The 21,408-nt window shown below is 41.4% G+C and overlaps 1 protein-coding gene across 2 annotated transcripts in view; it reads right to left on the reverse strand.

Moving 5' to 3' along the window:
• Nucleotides 1-21,408, reverse strand: part of LOC126324044 (uncharacterized) — a 75,681-nt gene that overhangs the window by 12,177 nt on the left and 42,096 nt on the right. Inside the window, exon 1 of one of the 2 annotated variants that reach the window (XM_049994905.1) lies at nt 11,469-11,605. The exons of the other annotated variant lie outside the window; for it this stretch is intronic. The gene's annotated coding sequence lies outside the window, so the exon portion shown is untranslated. Of the gene's footprint in view, nt 1-11,468; nt 11,606-21,408 lie in introns of those variants that run through there. 2 annotated transcript variants of the gene reach the window in all.

Below are 21,408 nucleotides of genomic sequence, written 5' to 3' on the forward strand. Positions count from 1 at the left end.
GAGAATGTAGGACCAAGGAATTTGAAGTACTGTCCTGGGACTTGGTATTTTATGCAGATGATAACCTTGATGGGTGGCCTGGGAGGAGCTAAATAGCAGAACTTGAGAGGAAGGGATATTTTGTGGGAATTTGTTCACTTCTCAGAGCAGGCATTGGTCGGCGCTGGGAAGTGACGCATAATTAACACGACTTGCGCTGAAATTAGCATAAGTGATTTTGCTGGAGGGGAAACGGAGACGAAGAGCGGACTGGCAGAAGTCTCCATAGAGGTCTTCCGTTCCCAGCTTGCCTAGAGTGTGGACGTGGCGTTCTTTACTCAGCTTGCCTTAGAGAGAGTGAGCATCTCTGCAGTTTAGGACTTGGCAAACAGAACGATAGAGCTTGGAGATAGAAAGTTTTCGTTCAGCTATGTACTGAGCAATATGGCTAGGAGTGAATAGACGAGCGCAGCCTTGCAGTACCACGAGGCCAGTAGACGTCCGCACAACGACGACGCCCCGCCAAGCTGAATTCGGTGATTCGGTGATATTGCGCCCACTCCGGTTTGCGTTAGGCCACTGATAAATTTGTTGGATCACGACGGCAAAGTTTCCACGAGGGTTTCATGGGCCGTGTATTGTAGAATTCTTCTCGCACTTCGCATTACGGCTGGGTCAGTCGATAGGAATTAATTTTGATTTATCGCGCTTTACTCCACGTAAACGTAATTTATTCCCACTGCCTATTAGGAGAGTCATGGAATGTGATGATTGAAGGTCGTGAGTTAAAATAAATTTTTGCTAATCGACTACATCTGTTTTCAATCAAGTAGTTGAAATCCCAAGTCACTTTCTTAATAAATTTTATGTTCAACATTTGCATCTGGTGTTCAATAGCTGAATATAACATCAATGTGCACCCCTTTTTAATTAAAAGCGATCAATTCTGAATGAATTACTGTCATCACTGCCACCGCAGTTTAATCAGGAGCCACAGGGCCTTATTACTTTCTTTGAGTTATCCGATATTGCGGCAGTTCTGCACTCTCTGTTGATCTGTTAGTCAATTAGCTGGGGTGAACACACTCCAAAACCAGGTGGGGTGTTACAGTATTTAAAGTAAGAGGAGAAGAAGCAAAAACTTTGACATCTGTGAAGCATGTCACGCACATGCTCGATAGGCTTTAGGTCAGGACTCACAGTTGGCGATTCCATTACTTAAATGGCCAGCTTCCACAAGACGTCCCCGGCGACACCCGTCACATGGGCCCTGGTGTTACAGTGCATAAGAAGGAACTAAGGGTCACCACCGCACGCAGGGGAGCCACCACATGGCCCAACAGGATCTGTTCGATGTGCTGCCTGGAAATAGGGCGACCATGGACAATGATCAGATCCGCACGGCTGTCAATATTAATATCTCCTCACACCATCACAAACGTCATTGTCAGTGTCAATAATTCTCCAACGTGTTACTTAAGATGTTATTGTATTTTATTTTGAAGGCTACCACTTTCAACATTTCACTATGCCATCTTCAGGCATGTTATAGGAAAGGCAAACCAAAGACTTTGTTTTATTGGCAGAACACTTAGAAAATGTAACAGATCTACTAAAGAGACTGCCTACACTACGCTTGTTCGTCCTCTTTTGGTTTACTGCTCCGTGGTCTGGGATCCTTACCAGAGACGTTAACGGAGTACATCGATAAAGTTAAAGAAGAGCAGCACTACCGCGAAACAAGTGAGAGAGTGTAGCTGACATAATACAAGACAGGCCTTTCTCGTTGCGGCGGAATCTTCTCAAGAAATTTCAGGCAATTTTCTCCTGCGAAGGCGAAAATACTTTGTTGACGCCGAAATTTTTTATCTTATGGGACTTAACTGCTAAGATCATCAGTCCCTAAGCTTACACACTACTTAACCTAAATTATCCTAAGTACTAACACACACACCCATGCCCAAGGGAAGACTCGAACCCCCGCCGGGACCAGCCGCACATTCCATGACTGCAGCGCCCTAGACCGCTCGGCGACGCCGATCTCCATAGGGAGAAACGATCACCATAATAGAATAAGGGAAATCAGAGTTCGGACGGAAAAGTATAGGTGTTCGTTTTTTCCCGCTTTGTTCTGGATTGAACTAAAAGAAAATTATTGTGTAGGTGATTCGATGAATTCTCTGCCAGACACTTAAGTGTGATTTGCAAAGTATCCGAGTAGATGTAGATATTGATTAATAGTTACCTACACGTATGCAGTCTGGCACGTATAAGACTGCTGTCCTGAATGCTCATCATCTGGCAACTTCGTAAATGCTTCCTATGCTGTTACACTATGGAATCTGAGGGCGTTACCTTTTAAATTTTGAAGTAATGAGCTAAACAACTGAGGTAAGACTGAAAAGCTAGTAGTCTAGCAGCTTACAACCCAATAATGTTTCGTCGTAATTCTAACTCATCTCAAGAAAACCAATCCCAGAATATGCACAAAACATCCTTCCATGGTTCTCATAAAGTTTTCACTGTACTGAAAATCAGCAAATAACTACGAACATGGGTGCAAGCGCCACCAGTGTTATGTGTCTGGTATACAGTTTGTGCGTATAAATTTCTCTCTCTCTCTCTCTCTCTCTCTCTCTCTCTCTGTCTCTCACAGTCCGCTCCCGGAAGCTGAGTGGTCAGCGCGTCGGAGATTTTTCTCCGCTCAAGTACTGGGTGTTGTGTTGTTCTAATCATCACCATCTCATCCCCATCGACGCGCAAGTCGCCCAAGTGGCGTCAAATCGAAAGACGCACCCGGCGACGGGTCTACCCGATGGGAGGCCATAGTCACACGACATTTACATTTATCTCTTTCTCTCCCTCTCTCTCCACCTCTGTTTCTCTTTCTCTGTCTTCCTGTCTTCCGCGCTGTGGTCACTGTGTATAATGACATTCCTCCTCAATTGCCTTGCTCATACTACAGTTACGCAATTGCTTTTATGCGCCAATTATCCTTCAGCCGTACTGTGTCTCAGTGGTACCGGTCTTTTCAGAAAGGTCGTGAATTTTCGTGGTACTGTCCTCCTGTTACTGTTTTATGTTACACGACAGTTCACTCAGATCTGATCCTTAACTGATATGAAACCAGACTTCAAAAGACGAATCAAACTGGAGTAATTAATGCTACCAAAAATGTGTATCAGTACGAGTGAATGGCAGTATTTAACTATCGTAGATCAAAATAAATTATAAATAATCCGCCTCGATTGCGAAAATTACCGGTGTTTACTCAGGTTTCAACGTGGATAACCACGCCTTCTTCAGAACAAAATAAAAAACAGCTTGCCTAAATGGGCATAGTCAATTTAGGCAAGCTGTTTTTTATTTTGTTCTGAAGAAGGCGTGGTTATCCACGTTGAAACCTGTGTAAACACCGGGAATTTTCGCAATCGAGGCGGATTATTTATAATTTATTTAGATAATTACGATTGCTGACTCGCTACAATGCTGAAAGTTCTTATCGCAGATCATATTTTTATACAGAATAACATGGTTAGCATAATAATAGGCCAATATACAGGCACACTGAACTGGGCCGTAAGAAAGCAGAGGCGATTCGGGTCACATTAACCTGTATGGGGAGGCCGTCCCCACGACACTTCCTGGAGGGATTCGGCGGTAGCTGTGGAGATCAATCCCACTTAATTACGTTAGTGTCTCGTTTGAAGGGCGCTGCTCACCGGAAGTCACAATGCAGAAACAATCTCCTGTAGTGCACAGCCATCAGCAGAATCTGTTTTGACAATTTGCACGTGGCAGGAGGAACTGTGCCAATTTTGGTGAGGATTATAAGAACGCTTTTGTGAACAGAATATAGAAAGCAGAGCTTCTTTGAAATACACCGACTGCAATGGATAATATTAGAGAGCTGAGTGAGAATCCAGGAGTTAAGACACCTTTGGCAGTGTGGGATGCCATTGAGTGAAGGCATTGTAAAATCAAAATGTTTAAATTAATGTATACTACTGGACATTAAAATTGCTACACCTCGAAGAAATTTGACCGACAGGAAGAAGATGCTGTGATGTGCAAATGACTAGCTTTTCACAGCATTCACACAAGGTTGGAGCCAGAGGCGACACCTACAACGAGCTGACAGGAGGGAAATTCTCAACCGATTTCTCATACACAAACATCAGCAAACCGGCGGCGCCTGGCGGAACGTTGTTGGGATGCCTCGTGTAAGGAGGAGTATTGCTTACCATCACGTTTCTGACTATGATAAAGGTCGGATTGTAGCCTATCGCGATTACGGTTTATCGTATCGCGGCATTGCTGCTCGCGTTGGTCGAGATCCAATGACTGTTAGCAGAATATGGAATCGGTGTGTTCAGGAGGGTAATACGTATCGCCGTATCACTAGCAGTCGAGATGACAGGCATCTTGTCCGCATGGCTGTAACGGATGGTGCAGCCATGTCCCGATCCATGAGTCAACACATGGGGACTTTTCCAAGACAACAATCATCTGCACGAACAGTTCGACGACGTTTGCAGCAGCATGGACTATGAGCTCGGAGACCATGGCTGCGGTTATCCTTGACGCTGCATCACAGACAGGAGCGCCTGCGATGGTGTGCTTAACGACGAACCTGGGTGCACGAATGACAAAAGGTCATTTTTTCGGATGAATCCAGGTTCTGCTTGCGTATCATGATGGTCGCATCCGTGTTAGGCGACATCGCGGTGAACGCACATTGGAAGCGTGTATTCGTCATCCCCGTACTGGCGTATCATCCGGCGTGATTGTAGGGGTTGCCATTGGTTACACGTCTCGGTCACCTCTTGTTCGCACTGACGACACATTTAACAGTGGACGTTACATTTCAGACGACTCGTGGCTCTATCCTTCATTCGATCCCTGTGAAACCCTACATTTCAGCAAGATAGTGCACGACCGCATGTTGCAGGTCCTGTACGGGCCCTGGATGAAGAAATTGTTCGACTGCTGCCCTGGCCAGCACATCCTCCAGATCTCTCACTAATTGAAAACGTCTGGTCAATGGTGGCCGAGTAACTGGCTCGTCACAATACGCCAGTCACAACTCTTGATGAACTGTGGTATTATGTTGAAGCTGCATGGGCAGCTGTACCTGTACACGCCATCCAAGCTCTGTTTGACTAAATGCCCAGGCGTCTCAAGGCCGCTATTGCGGCCAGAGGTGGTTGTTCTGCGTAGTGATTTCTCAGGATCTATGCACCCAAATCGCGTGAAACTGTAATCACATGTCAGTTGTAGTATAATATATTTGTCCAGTGAACACGCGTTTATCACCTGCATTTCTTCTTGGCGCAGCAATTTTAATGGCCAGTAGTGTAAAATCAGCCAGGAATGGATAACATAAATAATTTAGAAGTTAGAAAGAGAAGCTCGACTATGTGCCCGAGGTCAACCTGATAGACCATAGAGACAGACAGAAATAGAGCAAGACGCTGCTTTTCAAGTGTTAAGGAGTGTGTTACTGGTAAGCAACCTGAAACAAGAGTGAGGGAAGGGGAGCAGCTTGTCTTAAGGCGTATTTTTACACCTCAGTCCTCAGAATATCCATAGTTCCACCACTCGAAATGATGTGACGAACGGGAGAAGCTAAAACATGTTGCTCACATTTTGAAAAAAAATGGTAAAAAATTACTTCTCCGCGAGACTCCTCGTCCACCAGACTTCTTCTCCGCCGTACTTTTCTGCACATCCTTAGCTGAGCATCTCTGAAACCAGCCGCCTACTTGAGCAGATGAGTGGTGGACTTAACAAATTTTTCGGCTGAATTGAACCTGACAGAAGACGCAAACTCTTAATATGAATGTGATGACAGATTTTAGCAGCCACTTCAGCCTCCACGTGGAGGTTAACGTGGTGATATCTAGCCAAGGCAGCAAAATGAACTGCAGGGACAGTCAAATCATTTTTACTGAGTTTAAATAATTTCAAGGTACATTCTGAAGACTTGCTTGCAGATGTTGCGTTCAATATGCTTTCAGCTTCAATCACAGATCCAAACATATATGTATCCTTTCCTGTGCTATCTACCTTTTAATACAAAAATTTTCAGAATCGTGGTAATACTTTCCATATATAATTGTTTCATACTGACATGCATTTCTTAGAACCACACCCCAGATGCCTTAACCAGACTTGCTAAGGTATTAGTCTAGCTTTGTCAAATGATTTTAGCGTGTAATTTTAATGTAATAAACAGAGTTAATTGTGATTCTTCCTTAATTTTTAATTTAATTGAATAAACTGTAGTAACTGTGTAAATATTTTTCGTAATTTCTATGTAGGTTAATAATTTCATATGTTAGTCTCATAAATAGAGTACGTTAATGTCAGTTTAATGTTAGCACAAATGAAAGTAGTTATTTTTGATTGGGCTCTATAGCTAAAATACTTTATATTGTGCACTGTGGTAGCTTTAAGAAGAAATTAGTATCGTATGCAGAAAATTTGCGTAGAAATGTGTGGACAGTAGTGAAAACAAACCTATTGTCTTGAAGAAGGTCTTGTGCAGTTGAAATCTGCCAGTGTCAATAAACGCAGATGCAAAATACTTGAAAGATAACATCTGTCAAAACCTTCATTTGTATGGAAGATTCGTTGTTAATAATAATTTTCCCATGTTCTTTTCTTCTGTAAAACATTATTTTACGGTGAAAAATTTCAGAATGATCAGGGAACCAATTCAAAAGCAAAACTATAAGGCATCAAAAGCAGTTGGCAATAAATTTTTTACGAATTAAATAGATATAATCCGCCATTTTATTGACTGTCGCTGGACGTGTTTGCCCATTAAAGATCGTAGCAAGAGAAGTGCACACCACTGCTGACGTAAGGTGGTAATAATAATACTGCCTTGACAAACATTTTACGAGGTAGGTGTCAGGGCAAATACACTTTCATGTGCAGTAAGTTTCATATTTTTTGCTGCAACGTGTCTTTCCTGGATTTAACTGGATTTATTGGGCGGAAAAATAACTAATGATGGTCGAACAAGAGAGGATGTAAAATGTAGACAGGAAATGGTCAGAAAAGCATTGCCGAAAAAGATAAATTTGTTAAGACCAAGGTAGATTTAAGTGTTAGGAAGGCTTTTGTTGTGATGTTTACTGGTGTGTAGCCATGTCTGGAATACAGTTTTGCGGAAGAAGAGAATAGAAGATTTTGAAATGTGGTGCTATAGATGAATGCTGAAGATTTGAGGGTTGGATCGATTGACAGATGAAGAGGTACCGAAGACAACTGGGGAGAAAAGAAATTTGTATCATCACTTGACTGAAAGAAGGGATCGGTTGATAGGACACATTCTATGGCAGGATGTAGGCTGCGGTAGTCATTCAGAGATGAAGAGGCTTCGTAGGATACAGTAGCATGAAGAGCTGCATCAAACAAGTCTTCGGACTGGAGACCACAACCACAGTAAAGTTGAAACTAGTTCCCATTCCTCGATTCTTACCAACCTTATCGGAAGATTTGTCTAGGTAGTAAGTCAAATGCAGGAACTAGAAATCCTAAATATTACCTATTGGGGACTCTCTCTGCGCCACTATCAGATCTCCTGGTATTTGGCTGATTCGCTGACTGTACCCTGGCTTATTATTCGAACAGTCCACTGCAACTAGAAAATGAAAAAATAAATAAATACATAAAAAGTGTATTTTACAGGCTCTGAATTTATACGTTGGAGTGTAGGTGCGCTATACACATCAAGCAAGTCACTAATTTTCTCTTGTCTCACACAATTATACAAATACTTTAATACCTAATACCTCCTTCATATCTTTGTCTGGAAAATACTGCGTAAAATTAAATTAAAAATATCTACTGCCAAGTGGTTGCGAGAAATATTTCTGAGAGGCTGGAAATTCTCTAACAAATGTGCCAATTACCAGCCCGTCTGGTATTTAGTTGAATAAAACTGAACTCTACAACGAGTTGGCGTCGAGAATGAAATGTATTAAAAGAAATAGACCAAATGACAAATACCTGCAGTCACCGGTTGCCTATCAAGGTTTACGTAAGCCTTTCCTTTGTTCACAGGCAAGTGTTGCAACTGAAACTCTCATGTCGAATATTCTGAAATGTGACCCTTTCAACACGACTGCCAACTCGCCGTGGAAAATTTGTATTAAATTTACAGGGGTAATACATACTTGTTTTACTTTTTACAGGTTTTTTAAATTTTTAATTTAAGTTTTATTTTATGTTTTTTAAACTTTTTATTTTCCTGGTAGATACGGTATGATCGCATAAATATTTTCCAGAACGAAACACGAAATTTCGACGCGAGATCTTTTTAACTTATGCGATTTACGTGTTTGCTTTTTAATTCATATACATATTCATTGACTATGTTTTAGTACACATTTAGTCAAATTTGGTAACATAAGCAATAAGACTTTTCGATAATTCTAAATCCAGTGGAAGACAGTGGGCTGCCACTGCGCTCTCTGGCAATAGGCTGCCTAAACTATTAGGATAAAATAATTTGAATTAGTACTGAATTGTAGACCACAGAAAGAACTACAGAAAAGTCTGCAACAGCAAATGTTTATCTTTTCCGGTTGAGGCAAAAATCTTCCTTTTTCTGCTTTGTAGGTGATAAGGCAGGGGACTTCAAAAGTCTAAAAATCATCATTCTTGGTCAAACATAAAAGATAAACATATGTTCTCGCAAGCTTTTATAAAGGTCTTTTGAGCTCTACGATCTGGTACTACGTAACTTGATGTAACTCTTACGTATTACATAGCGTATATGAAGAGAGCGCTCTAGCGGAAACATTTTTCCTTAATTTAAACGGCTGAGCAGACCTTTATGGAACGTAGCTAAGAATCATCCCGATTAAAACCGTTTTAAAATCGAGCCTTTCGATGCCACAGACAGCTACACAGATACAGACGTTAAACTTATAGCACCCCGCTCTTTGCGTAGTTGATTACAAATGGTCTACACAGTGACGATGGAAACTTCGTTCTGACAGCACGATAATATTCCTGGTTGCATAGTAACGAATGCAAGTAGATTTTGGCAGATACTTGCTCCTGGTACTCTTTATTGTTCCTTAGAATGAGAAAAAAGACTTCAGAAGAAATCGTTTTCTAGGCATACAAGGAGAGTGACTGAAAGTCATCAAATAAGGAAACTACATATATGAAAAAAACATTCCACAGATGACTATTGTCAACTGCGCCCCCTCCGCCCAACAGGAAAGAAATTCTCATTAATTTTGAGTTCCCCATTCTTAGAGATTATCCATTTATTCCTTCTGATGTAATTGGTGTGAAAGTGTACTTTCTTCTAAAAATTATAGTGCATGTCATGTTCGTGTGTAATTGTGTTTCAAGCATTCTTCATACTGTGTGACTTACATTAGCATCCACTACTCAGTACATTTATCCCCTATTCACATCTCACCATTGTAAATAGTAAGAGAATGCTGGTTGTCATATCGTTCGACACATAGACCCAACATAACATCATAGGTGTTGGTACACGAAATACTCTGTAGATCTGGGGACAGCTTTTGGTTTCGAATTTTGTTCCATTTGTGACCAATTATCTTATTGTTCACTAGTTCGGAAGTTCCAATACCCCATTCGTTACGATATTTGGTGTCAATACCCATACCTAAAAGTGTTATGATGTCTCCGTAATACCGAAATATAAGTAACCAAAAGATCTGTAACGTTCCAATAGCTTTTGCTTTTGCTTTCCTTTAATATAAAAAAGTATTCAGAATAGACGACGAAATACGGAAATTGTATTATGTTTGCACGGGCTAAGTTACCGGTAAAATTATGTAGAGAGGTAAGCAAGAATAAAAATTCCAACAGGACGAAAATCCTTTAACATAAATTTACGCTATATACACACTAATCCAAACTTTTCCTCAGGCACAAAACCTCTCACTGTGAATACCAGAAAAATATTGGCATTATACTACGTTTGCATCAACTTACTTGAGTATAAAGTCAAGTACAGACGTGGGGTTGTTGTTGTTGTTGTTGTCATCAGTCCTGAGACTGGTTTGATGCAGCTCTCCATGCTACTCTATCCTGTGCAAGCTGCTTCATCTCCCAGTACCTACTGCAACCTACATCCTTCTGAATCTGCTTAGTGTACTCATCTCTCGGTCTCCCTTTACGATTTTTACCCTCCACGCTGCCCTCCAATGCTAAATTTGTGATCCCTTGATGCCTCAAAACATGTCCTACCAACCGATCCCTTCTTCTAGTCAAGTTGTGCCACAAACTTCTCTTCTCCCCAATCCTATTCAATACCTCCTCATTAGTTACGTGATCTATCCACCTTATCTTCAGTATTCTTCTGTAGCAAGGGGTACAAGGGACAAATGCTCCAACAACAGTTATCAGATGCAATGAAAAAGAAGTAATATATTTGTGTTCAGATTAGTCTGTACCGTCTCGTCAGTTTTCGACAGTAGCCAAATACTGGAACTCCTCTTGAGCTGAGCCGCTACTTGGGTACTGACTAAGGAAGAATTTGCCTACAATTGCTACGCTATGAAAGGGAGTCTCCAGATGCTCAGAGTTTTAGTACCTCAGACATGGAAAATGTTCTAGAAAACTACTGTTTTTTTTAGTCTTTAATGTCTTGCTATCCCTTAATTTTGTTCACATACCTGCAGTACTCCGACAACTTATCTAGTGTATTGGGTACACACTTTTCTGCAGACGAAATATGATGTGTTGATTATAGACTGTGAATTGTAATACTTTTTAGTACGGGACATGTTTCCTTACAACAAATTGATAGTAATGATTTTCAATCTTATTCATGTTGTATATAAAGATTAATGTTTTCCCCATGACATTCGAAACTTCCGGCACCGATGCTCTGATATTGTTTGCTATACTATGAAGCAATCTATAGTGAAAAAAAATTACCAATACTTACTCATGACAATAAATCGCAAAGTTCTTAAGCGTTGAAGCTTCGCAGAAGTGCTAGGGAAAATCCAGAGTGGCAGAGGCTACAGTAAATACTCTTTGCACCGTGGAAAGGATTTTAGTGTTACAAGTCAGAGAGCGTACGTTCCTATATACGATGCGTCACTTCCTCCCATATGAATTTCAAGAAGTTATCATGTGTGTGTGTGTGTGTGTGTGTGTGTGTGTGTGTGTGTGTGTGTGTGTGTTGGTGTGTGCGAATTCCTAAGGGACCAAACTGCAGAGGTCATTGGTCCCTAGACTTACACACTACTTAAACTAACTTATGCTAAGAACAACACACACACACCCATGCCCGAGGGAGGACTCGAACCTCCGGCGGGAGGGGCCGCGCAATCCGTGACATGATGCCACAAACCGCGCAGCCACTCCGCGAGGCAAGAAATTATCTTTGAAAAACTTGGAGTTTGCAAGAAGTTTCTTTTGTGATACACTCCAAGGTGGCTGAAACAGTAACACTGTAGATGAAGAAAGGTACTTACCACTAATGAGATTTCACTGCTGTCAAACGACATAGAGCCCATAAACTTATATAGTTCAAATTAAATCGGTCCGCTTAATAAAACAAGTTAAAACAACCGTCTTCTAGACGCGCGGAAGGCAGCGCGCCAGCTGCCAGAGATTCAGACTGGCTCAAGGCCTTATCACGCGTGTCCGGCGCCGTCCCCCCTCCAACACCCAAGTACTACCAGTTCCCTCCCGCCTGGCGAGTGAAGGACGACTTACTCTGAATGTGAAGTCAAAACGACACCCAATGCATTTATAATGGCAGCGCTCAGGAGTAACAACGTATTGTCGCATCGCTACTACACTGACGAGGCGGTAATATCATGAGACTGCAGTCTGCTTCCCTGACAACATCTGATGTCAAGGATACTCTCACTGGGCATACTTACTTTGTATATCATGCAGCTCTGTTACTACTTACCTTTTAGAGTTCTGTGGCTCAGTCGGTGAAAATATCGCCTTTTGTGTCTGTCTGTGTGTCCGACATTTAAAAACTCTTCTCCTCAGGAGAAAAGAGAACCACTTGTATGAATATCAAGAGCTCAGATGGAAACCCAGTTCTAAGCAAAGAAGAGACAGCAGAAAGGTGGATGGAGTATATATAGGGTGTGTACAAGCGTAATGTACTTGAGGACAACATTATGGAAATGGGAGAGGATGTAGATGAAGATGAAATTTGAGATACAATACCGCATGAAGAGTTTGACAGAGCACTAAAAGACAGAAGCAGAAACAAGGCCCCAGCAGTAGACAACATTCCATTAGAACAACTGATAGCCTTGGGAGAGCCAGCGCTGACAAAACTCTACGATCTGGTGAGCAAGATGTATGAGACAGGCGAAATACCCTCAGACTTCAAGAAGAATATAAAAATACCAACCCCAAAGAAAGCACGGGTTGACAGATCTCAAAATTACCGAACTATCAGTTTAATAAGCCACGGCTGCAAAATACTAACACGAATTCTTTACAGACGAATGGAAAAACTAGTAGAAGCCGACCTCGGGGAAGATCAGTTTGGCTTCCGTAGAAATGTTGGAACACGTGAGGCAATACAGACCATAAGACTTAGCATAGAAAATAAATTAAGGAAAGGCAAACCTACGTTTTTAGCTTTTGACAATATTGACTGGAATACTCTCTTTCAAATTCTGAAGGTGGCAGGGGTAAAATACTGGGAGCGAAAGGCTATTTACAATTTGTGCAGAAAGCAGACGGCAGTTATAAGAGTCGAGGGGCACGAAAGGGAAGCAATGGGTGGGAAGGGAGTGAGACAGGGTTGTAGCCTCCCCCCGATGTTATTCAATCTGTATATTGAGCAAACAGTAAAAGAAACAAAAGAAAAATTCGGAGTAGGAATTAAAATCCATTCAGAAGAAATAAAAACTTTGAGGTTTGCCGATGACATTGTAATTCTGTCAGAGGCAGCAAAATACCTGGGAGAGCAGCTGAACGGAATTGACTTTGTCTTGAAAGGAGCATATAAGATGAGCATTAACAAAAGTAAAACAAGGATAATGGAATGTAGTCGAATTAAATCGGGTCATGCTGAGGGAATTAAATTGGGAAATGAGACGCTTAAAGTAGTAAATGAGTTTCGTTGTTTGGGGAGCAAAATAACTGATGATGGTCGAAGTATAGAGGATATAAAATGTAGACTGGCAATGGCAACGAAAGCGTTTCTGAAGAAGAGAAATTTGTTAACATCGAGTATAGATTTAAGTGACAAGAAGTCGTTCCTGAAAGTGTTCGTGTGGAGTGTGGCCATGTTTGGAAGTGAAACGTGGACATTAAATATTTTGGACAAGAAGAGAATAGAAGATTTCGAAATGTGGTGCCACAGAAGAATGCTGAAGATTAGATGGATAGATCACATAACTAATGAGGAGGTATTGAATAGAATTGGGGAGAAGAGAAATTTGTGGCACATCTTGACTAGAAGAAGGGATCGGTTTGTACATCTACATCTACATCTACATCCGTACTCCGCAAGCCACCTGACGGTGTGTGGCGGAGGGACATGTTCTGAAGGGATCACCAATTTAGTATTGGAGGGCAATGTAGAAGGTAAAAATCGTGGAGGCAGACCAAGAGATGAATATATCAAAAAGATTCAGAAGGATGTAGGTTGTAGTAGGTACTGGGAGATGAAGAAGCTTGCACAGGATAGAGGAGCATGGAGAGCTGCATCTAACCAGTCTCAGGACTGAAGACCACAACAACAACAACACTCCTCAGGGAAAGTGTAGACGTATCAAGTTGAAATTCATGTCACAACCTAAGGTTTATGGTCCACTGGCGAAGTAAAATACTGGAACTTCTAAGTCAATGAAATCAATAGATTCGGCTATTATTTTAAGACGGCAAACTCATCCGTCAAAATCCATCGGGTAGTTCTCTTTGGCTTAAAATCATGATAATTGGAAAACAAAAAAGGTTCACTGTACAACCAAACGAAAAGACATGAAACAAATAAATCTGTAATTATGCCACAGGAGTTTTTTTTTTTGTCTTTTATTATCTGACTCTCTGTTCCTTCATTTGTCTGTTAAGACCCCTTTCTCTTAGGGAGGGGTAGACTTTTAAGTTAAAATTTATGTTACATATTAAGGCCCTATGTCCATGGGTGGTGTAAGGAATTGTATCTTCTAAGGCAGGGCAGTCAATATGTATCATATTTTGATACTCGTAAACTCACTTATCGAAATCTGCAGGGTACTTCTCGTTGGCCTATAATCTTGAAATTTGACACGAAGCAAGGTTTAAAAGTATAACCAAAGGAAAAGTCAAAAATCTGTTGATTTGCAATTAATTAGTGCCTAGAACCGCACGACCACACATGCCGGCGAAGATGGATAAATTCCGAAATGCATGATATGAGCAACGAAGTCATTCCGTCCATCGTGTTTGACTATTACCATGGCGACCCAGTCATTATTCTAATATTGGTCACGTGCCTCCTTCATGACTTTTTCACGTTTATTAATTGAAATTAAAACATTCTCGAAGACCTTGGAATCCCTGGGGACATATCTTCTCGGTATCAGTGTCGCTAACGAGCAAAAATGGTCGAGATTCTCTATTCCCAGCAACAATATAGGAACGGTGAGTCTGCCTTGAAGCAAACACTTTGTTGTTTGCTTACTTATTTATTCTACAAACTAGTTTCGGCGACAAATATCGTCATCATCATTGGGTTCTTTACGTCTACAACATGCAGAAAATAGCACAGTTATACAAACTCTGTAACACGTTAATACACTTATACTGATCGTTTTTTGGAATATAGTTTTCTGTGGATAGTTGCAAAAATTGTTCAAATGGCACTGAGGTCATCAGTCCCCTAGACTTAGAACTACTTATACCTAATTAATTAAGGAGGCAGGATTAGGACCTGCGACCTTAGCAGCAGCGCGGCCCCGGACTGAAGCGCCTAGCACCGCTTTTTTTATTTTTTAATATGGGTCTCAGTTTTCTTACTTTTTTACTTTTTATTGTTTTTTTTATTTTGCCTGTACATGCCATTTTTTTGTTCAGCTTCCTATTGTTTTATAAGCCAGACGATTTAACTACTTTTGCTAACATAAAGGAGGTAAATATTATTGGTTAATGTTATTTAAAGGAAATTAATCTTCCTCTTGAGAATGGAAACACATATATAGTAAATTAAAATGAACGTAAAGTTTATCATCTTCATAAGAAACATAAAATCTTGTATCCTCTGGAAATTAAAACGTTTTTAGAGATAAAACCTCTCTTCTTATCACATGAGATGATTAAAACTAAAAAAAAAAAATTGTCTGATTTGTATATGATGATTTGGTCTTGTGCTTCTTGCCATGGACTTTATTTCTCTTCTGAAATGTCTCATAAAAGGAACTGATACATTCTTGTTCCAGTTATTAGTAATCGCTCAAGAGTATCCTATCAGAAGCTCGTACCAATCCTTATCTATTATTGTTCTCTGTAGCATTTTATTCCACGACTCTATTTAAGAAGCAAGCGAAATTTTTTTGGTAGTCTGTTGTCCGCACGAGATGATGGTGCTAAGTCGTTAAGTACACCCAGTAATCTTCTTTGCTTTTATCTTCTGCCTTAAAGATATAATGCAGCGTGTGCCCTTTTAGCCAGTAAACAGCGTTTATTTTCGTATTAGGATATGGTACTGCGTCTGGATTCAGAAAATCTGCAGCGGGGAAGACGGTTGGCGATGTCCTGTTGAGGATTGCTAACTCCTGCTTAACTATATGCCAAATTTCACTGTCTTTGTGACACACAATAGGTGTTCTTCAGTATCAAGAAAGTTGCATGGCATGCACAAGGGCGAATTTGTGAGACGTATAGCATGCAATTTGGAATTAGTTGACGTTTTCCTGTTGACTGCATTATACCAAGTTGCTTTCACCTGGGAGGGTAAGTTCCGATCGTGGATGTTTTTCAAATTGCAGACCAGTCATTGTTACGGTATTTTCTTTCAGTGATATTTCTTTCCTTAGCTTTCCATGAAATATGTATGTATGTCCTTTACTTTCGTCAGTTGCTGTTCTGAGAGCGTTGATGAGATATAATTGTATTCAACGAGAAAAGTTTTTAGGTGACCAAGACAGGGTGGTAAATGTTCCACATCTATTGACGGCTGCATGCTTGCACGAGCAACTTCTTTAAGCAATTTGGCTGTTAAGCTGTCCGGCACCTGTTTCCATTGCTTGTACATTCGACACATGTAACTGACATCAACGAGATTCAAGCCTACTTTCCGTGTGGGGAGTGTTAGTGTATTGAACTTCACTTTGAAAATGTTGCCTTGGCTTACAGAGCTTCCTATCGCGGACATAATTCTTCTGGGTGTTTCTAATGGCATCGGCAAAGCTTGTACGACATAGTTAAATTTGGATGTTAAATATACATTTACTAGATGGTTTTCTGTATCTCGCCCAGTTGCCTCATCCTGTCCTCTTGTACAGATGCTCGTATGCTTGCAAGAATTTTTTTGTAATAGATGGCAATGGTGTGTTGGATGTCGCTCCTAAATTCAATACCCAAACATTTCAGTTTGGATACTTCGGTCAACTGTTCCTGATTTTGCATGCGTATTCCTCTGCCTACGTTCATGATGCATGACTTTCTTTTACTTAGTTTGGTGCCAGAAGCAAGTTCATATGTGTGCACAATCTGAAGAGCTTTCGCCATTTCATCTTCATTTATGACCAGGACACCCACATCATCTGCGTAGGCGTTGCACACTATTTTCTTGCTGTGTATATGCAGTCCTTGTAGGTGATGCATGAGTGTCGCTAGGAGTGGTTCTACATCTGTTGCAAAAAGGGCCATTGACATTGGACAACCTTGTTGTACAGATCCAGTCATCTCAATCTCTTTGCTCAGTTGTCCACTAACCAATATTCATGCTATACTCTTTTTTAGTATTTATTGAATAATACTCACGAATCGTGCAGAGAATCCCGTTACTTCCATGATTCCAAAGAGATACTTATGATCTACTCACTCAAACGCCTTCTCGAAATCTAATGACACTAATACACATTTCATTCAGCAGACATCTGTGGTTGATATTATACGAGGTGCGAAAATAAAGTAATGAGACTGATTTTCTTTGCAAGATGTGGCAACCCTGCAGAGTGGCGTAGGCACAAAATCTTTGACCTTGGTCTATAAGCTGCTTCTAGTCCAAGCGGCACATCGATGCAACTGCTCAGTCTTGAGTAGTGCTTTAATAAGTTAACACGTGTTTGTGTTTCTCGTCACGGAAATGGAACCGCATAAAATTGCGCAACAGTATGCCATTTCTTTTTTAGTTAAATTGGGTGAAAACGCGACGAAAACTTACGGTAAGCTTGAGAAGGCTTTTGAAGAGTAGGTTATGTTAAGAGCTCAAGTTTTTAGTTGCCATAAAATGTTTAGTGAAGACAGAACGAATGTTGAAGATGAAGACCGCATTGGACAACCATCAACCTCACGGATGGATGTCAACTTGCCCAGGGTACGTGAACTCGTACGATCTGATCGAAGATTATCCGTAAAAATGATTGCAGAAGAACTGAACTTCGTAAAAGAGTTCTTCGTATCCATGCCAACATTGCTGATAATTGGATTCTGCATCACGCTAATGCGCCATCCCATATTGCTTTGTCAGTACAGCAATTTTTAACCTCAAAACAAATTTCACTACTACCACAGCAACCTTAAGCACCAGATATCATTCCGCGCAACTTTTTTCTATTTCCAAGAGTCAAAACAGCGGTCAAGGGACACCATTTTCAAACAACAGTAGGTGTCCAAAAAGCTATGACGAGGGATTTTACTGGAGATGAGTTCCAGAAATGTTGCCATCAATGGCAGGAAAAAGTGTGTGCAATCAGAAGGGAACTACTTTGAAGGAGACAACACTAAACATGACTAACACAGTAAGCAACATTTTTATCACATCAGTCTCATTACCTTATTGACGCAACTCGTATCCCTGTATTCGCATATATTCTGATAGATGTTTCTGTCTTTGCCTACACGTGTTTGGTATGGGCCAATTATAGAGTTAATAACCATTTTCATTCTTCTTGCTAATACGCAGGCCATAATTTTGTAATCACTGTCGAGTAATGTTACTGGGTGAAGATTTTCTATTCCTCTGCTAAGCGACTTTTTAGGAATTAGAACTATCTTTTGCGAACGTCAATATTTTCGTTCAAAAGTTCGTTGAACATGCATAGCAGCTTACCTTTTAGTTGTGGCCAGAACACTTGGTAGAACTCCACAGGGGATACCATCAGGTCCTGGAGATTTATTTTTAAGACTCTTTGCTATTAAATCTTTCAGTTCGTCCTCTATTTCAGTGGTGAGATTTTCTACTTGGTCTGTGTTAATTCTGCCTGATACGTTGCTAGCAAGGTCTCGCAGCGCCTCGTCGTCGGTAGGTTGGTTGGACATCATATCTGAGACGTATTTGTGAACCGCACCTTGAATTTCACTCTGTTTTGTGAGACTGGTCCCATCAGGTAACTTAACTATTGTCAATATTTTTCCGTTTCCTCTCCTATTCTCACGCATTACATGGTGCATAGCTGTTCCTTCCCCTTCTACAATATTTTGCATCCATGCTCTGATTTTAAAACCTTCCGGCCGGTGTGGCCGAGCGGTTCTAGGCGCTTCAGTCTGGAACCACGCGACCTCTACGGTCGCAGGTTCGGATCCTGCCTCGGGCATGGATGTATATGATGACCTTAGGTTAGTTAGGTTTAAGTAGTTCTACGTTCCAGGGGACTAATGACCTCAGATTTTAAGTCCCATAGTGGTCAGAGCCATTTGAACTATGATGGACCTCTTCAGGGCTAAGAGTTTTGCTTTAATTTTCTGAATCCGTGTGTACTTCTTCATTAATCGTGTGTCCAGGGTGTACAGTTCTCTAAGGCAGCTAAAATAAAACTAAATAGTCTGTTTAATCCAGAAGCTTTTATGTCGTGAGTAGTCGATCAGCATTCTTCTTTTTTTAGGCTTAGCACATTGTAGCCACCAAGAAATGGTAAAGTTGTATCGCGGGAAACGTTTTTCGTATTCCTTCCATACATTAGTAAATGCCACGTTACATTCCTCACCTGGGAGATGTGTAACGTTGAGTTTCCATAAACCCTGTTATTGTTGCTAGACGGTGCGTAAACGTTGATGATGAGGACGTTATTAACAGTCACTGCAGTTCCTCTACTGTTTGCAAGTTTGGGTATTTGTGTGACACGGATGCCTTCTTTCGTGAGAATGGCGGTTCCCAGCTCTGCACCGATACCAGGGTTAGTTATGGCATTGCACTCGCGTATCTTTTCTAATTTAATATCTGTTACTTCCTGTGACAGTAGTACATCAACGTCAGCTGAATGTAGGAAGTCTTGCAGAAGTTGTAAATGCAAAGAGGAGCGTATCTTATTAATGTTCAACGTGGCGTTTTGTAGGCCTGTGCTGCATTCATATTATCTTATTCGCTATCAAAGTCAATTTTCGTCATAAGAAGTGCTGTCGGACTTATATCCTTTTTCACATGTATGTGCCGGCAATGTTGTATCCATCGTGTTCGATGTATATTGCTGGGCAGGAATCTGTCCCGTCCCTCCAGTTTAATTCATTTCTTCATCTTGGTTCATTTCGTCCGATTCATCAGCCCAGTTTCTGTGTTGATTATATCTCAATGTGGCCTTTTCTGCATTTCTATTCTCAGGGAGAGCCTTCTCTGTATCACATTTTGCTATCAGCTTCAATCTTTCGTGGGACAAATGGTCCGGTAACATCTTATATGGTGTACTTGATTTGGCTTGCAATGGGTCAATTGCATGCGTACTCATAACCGGATTACTATGTGGTTCTTCATGTAGTTTCTTGCTAGTCTGCTTCGCTTTTTCCCGCAAGGGCGGTGCCAGTTGTCCAGCACGCCTGTGAGTCAGTGTCCTCTTTTTATGCTTCCTTTCAGGACCGCCTCTTGGGGAAATTTTAGCGTCTTCTATTGCCTCGTGTGTTTCTTGGTGGATCGATTTCCTTGTTGATTTCTGGAGTCAGCTCCTTCTGAAGGACTGTAGTCGGTTCTGGCGTTCGTTCAGTTTCAACAGTGATATTAGGTTCTTTTTCATGGGTCTTGGGTTGTGCTGTCATTGTCGCGTCGCTCATGTCCATTGTCAATTCATTGTCGCGAGCAATGTCATTCTAGGTGGCATCAGGAGCGTGACGGGTATGGAGTTGTCCGGCGGCTGCCGCTACGTAAGTTGGAGGCAAAGCAGACATAGCAGGGGGTCTCACAGCTTCGCCCGCAGGTAGCTGGGCCACTCGGCATTGTATACACTGCGAACGGACGTGGCCTGTACCGCCGCACGATGCGCAGGTTGTTGGCAGCCCCACGTATATTACAATAGCCCGATAGCCACAAACATTTATATACGAGGGTACGTGCTTCTGTAAATCAGCTCGCAGTTGCCTAATAGCATTCAAGACGGGGAACTTGTGAGCAGCAAACCACTTTTCTGCAAAGTTACTGACTATTCTACCATAAGGAGATAACACTGAATTGATCTGCTCAGCGGTGATTTCAAATGGCAGTTACGGATAGTCCTTAAAGCTAATCCAACATGCGTAACATAAACTTCACTAATATTGCCATCGTGATGTTTATACTGTAATGGTTACCAAGCGAGGTGGCGCAGTGGTTAGCACACTGGACTCGCATTCCGGAGGACGACGGTTCAACCCGCGTCTGGCCATTCTGATTTAGGTTTTCCGTGATTTCTCTAAATCGCTCCAGGGAAATGCCGGGATGGTTCCTCTGAAAGGGCACGACCGACTTCCTCCCCCCGTCCTTCCCTGATCCGACGAGACTGATGACCTCGCAGTTTGGTCTCTTCCCACAAAGCCGGCCGCGGTGGTCTCACGGTGCGGAACCGTGCGAATGCTACGGTCGCAGGTTCGAATCCTGCCTCGGGCATGGGTGTGTGTGATGTCCTTATGTTAGTTAGGTTTAAGTAATTCTAAGTTCTAGGGGACTAATGACCACAGCAGTTGAGTCCCATAGTGCTCAGAGCCATTTGAACCATCTTCCCACAAACAACCCAACGAAACCCTGTAATGGTTCTTTATTTACGTGACCATTGCGGCACTCCATCCCAGTTCTCGATATCAGTAATATCGTACTACTTTTCTGCGAAGTAACAGACATATTTTTGTGACAATATTCACATTTGGTTTTGTTAATGTATAGGTACTCTTATGAATCGATATATTGCAGTGATATGGTTCTTGTGAGTATTCATTTCTGTGAGACTGTCATAATCTTTGACTTACTTGTAACCGTTTTGGAGAGAATGCGCACAAAGCAGTCTTTGTATCACTTTGCAGAAGTTAAGTTGTTATTTCGCTTTGTAAAAGAAC

The sequence above is a fragment of the Schistocerca gregaria genome, chromosome 2 (assembly GCF_023897955.1).
Source record: "Schistocerca gregaria isolate iqSchGreg1 chromosome 2, iqSchGreg1.2, whole genome shotgun sequence".
NCBI lineage: Eukaryota > Metazoa > Arthropoda > Insecta > Orthoptera > Acrididae > Schistocerca > Schistocerca gregaria.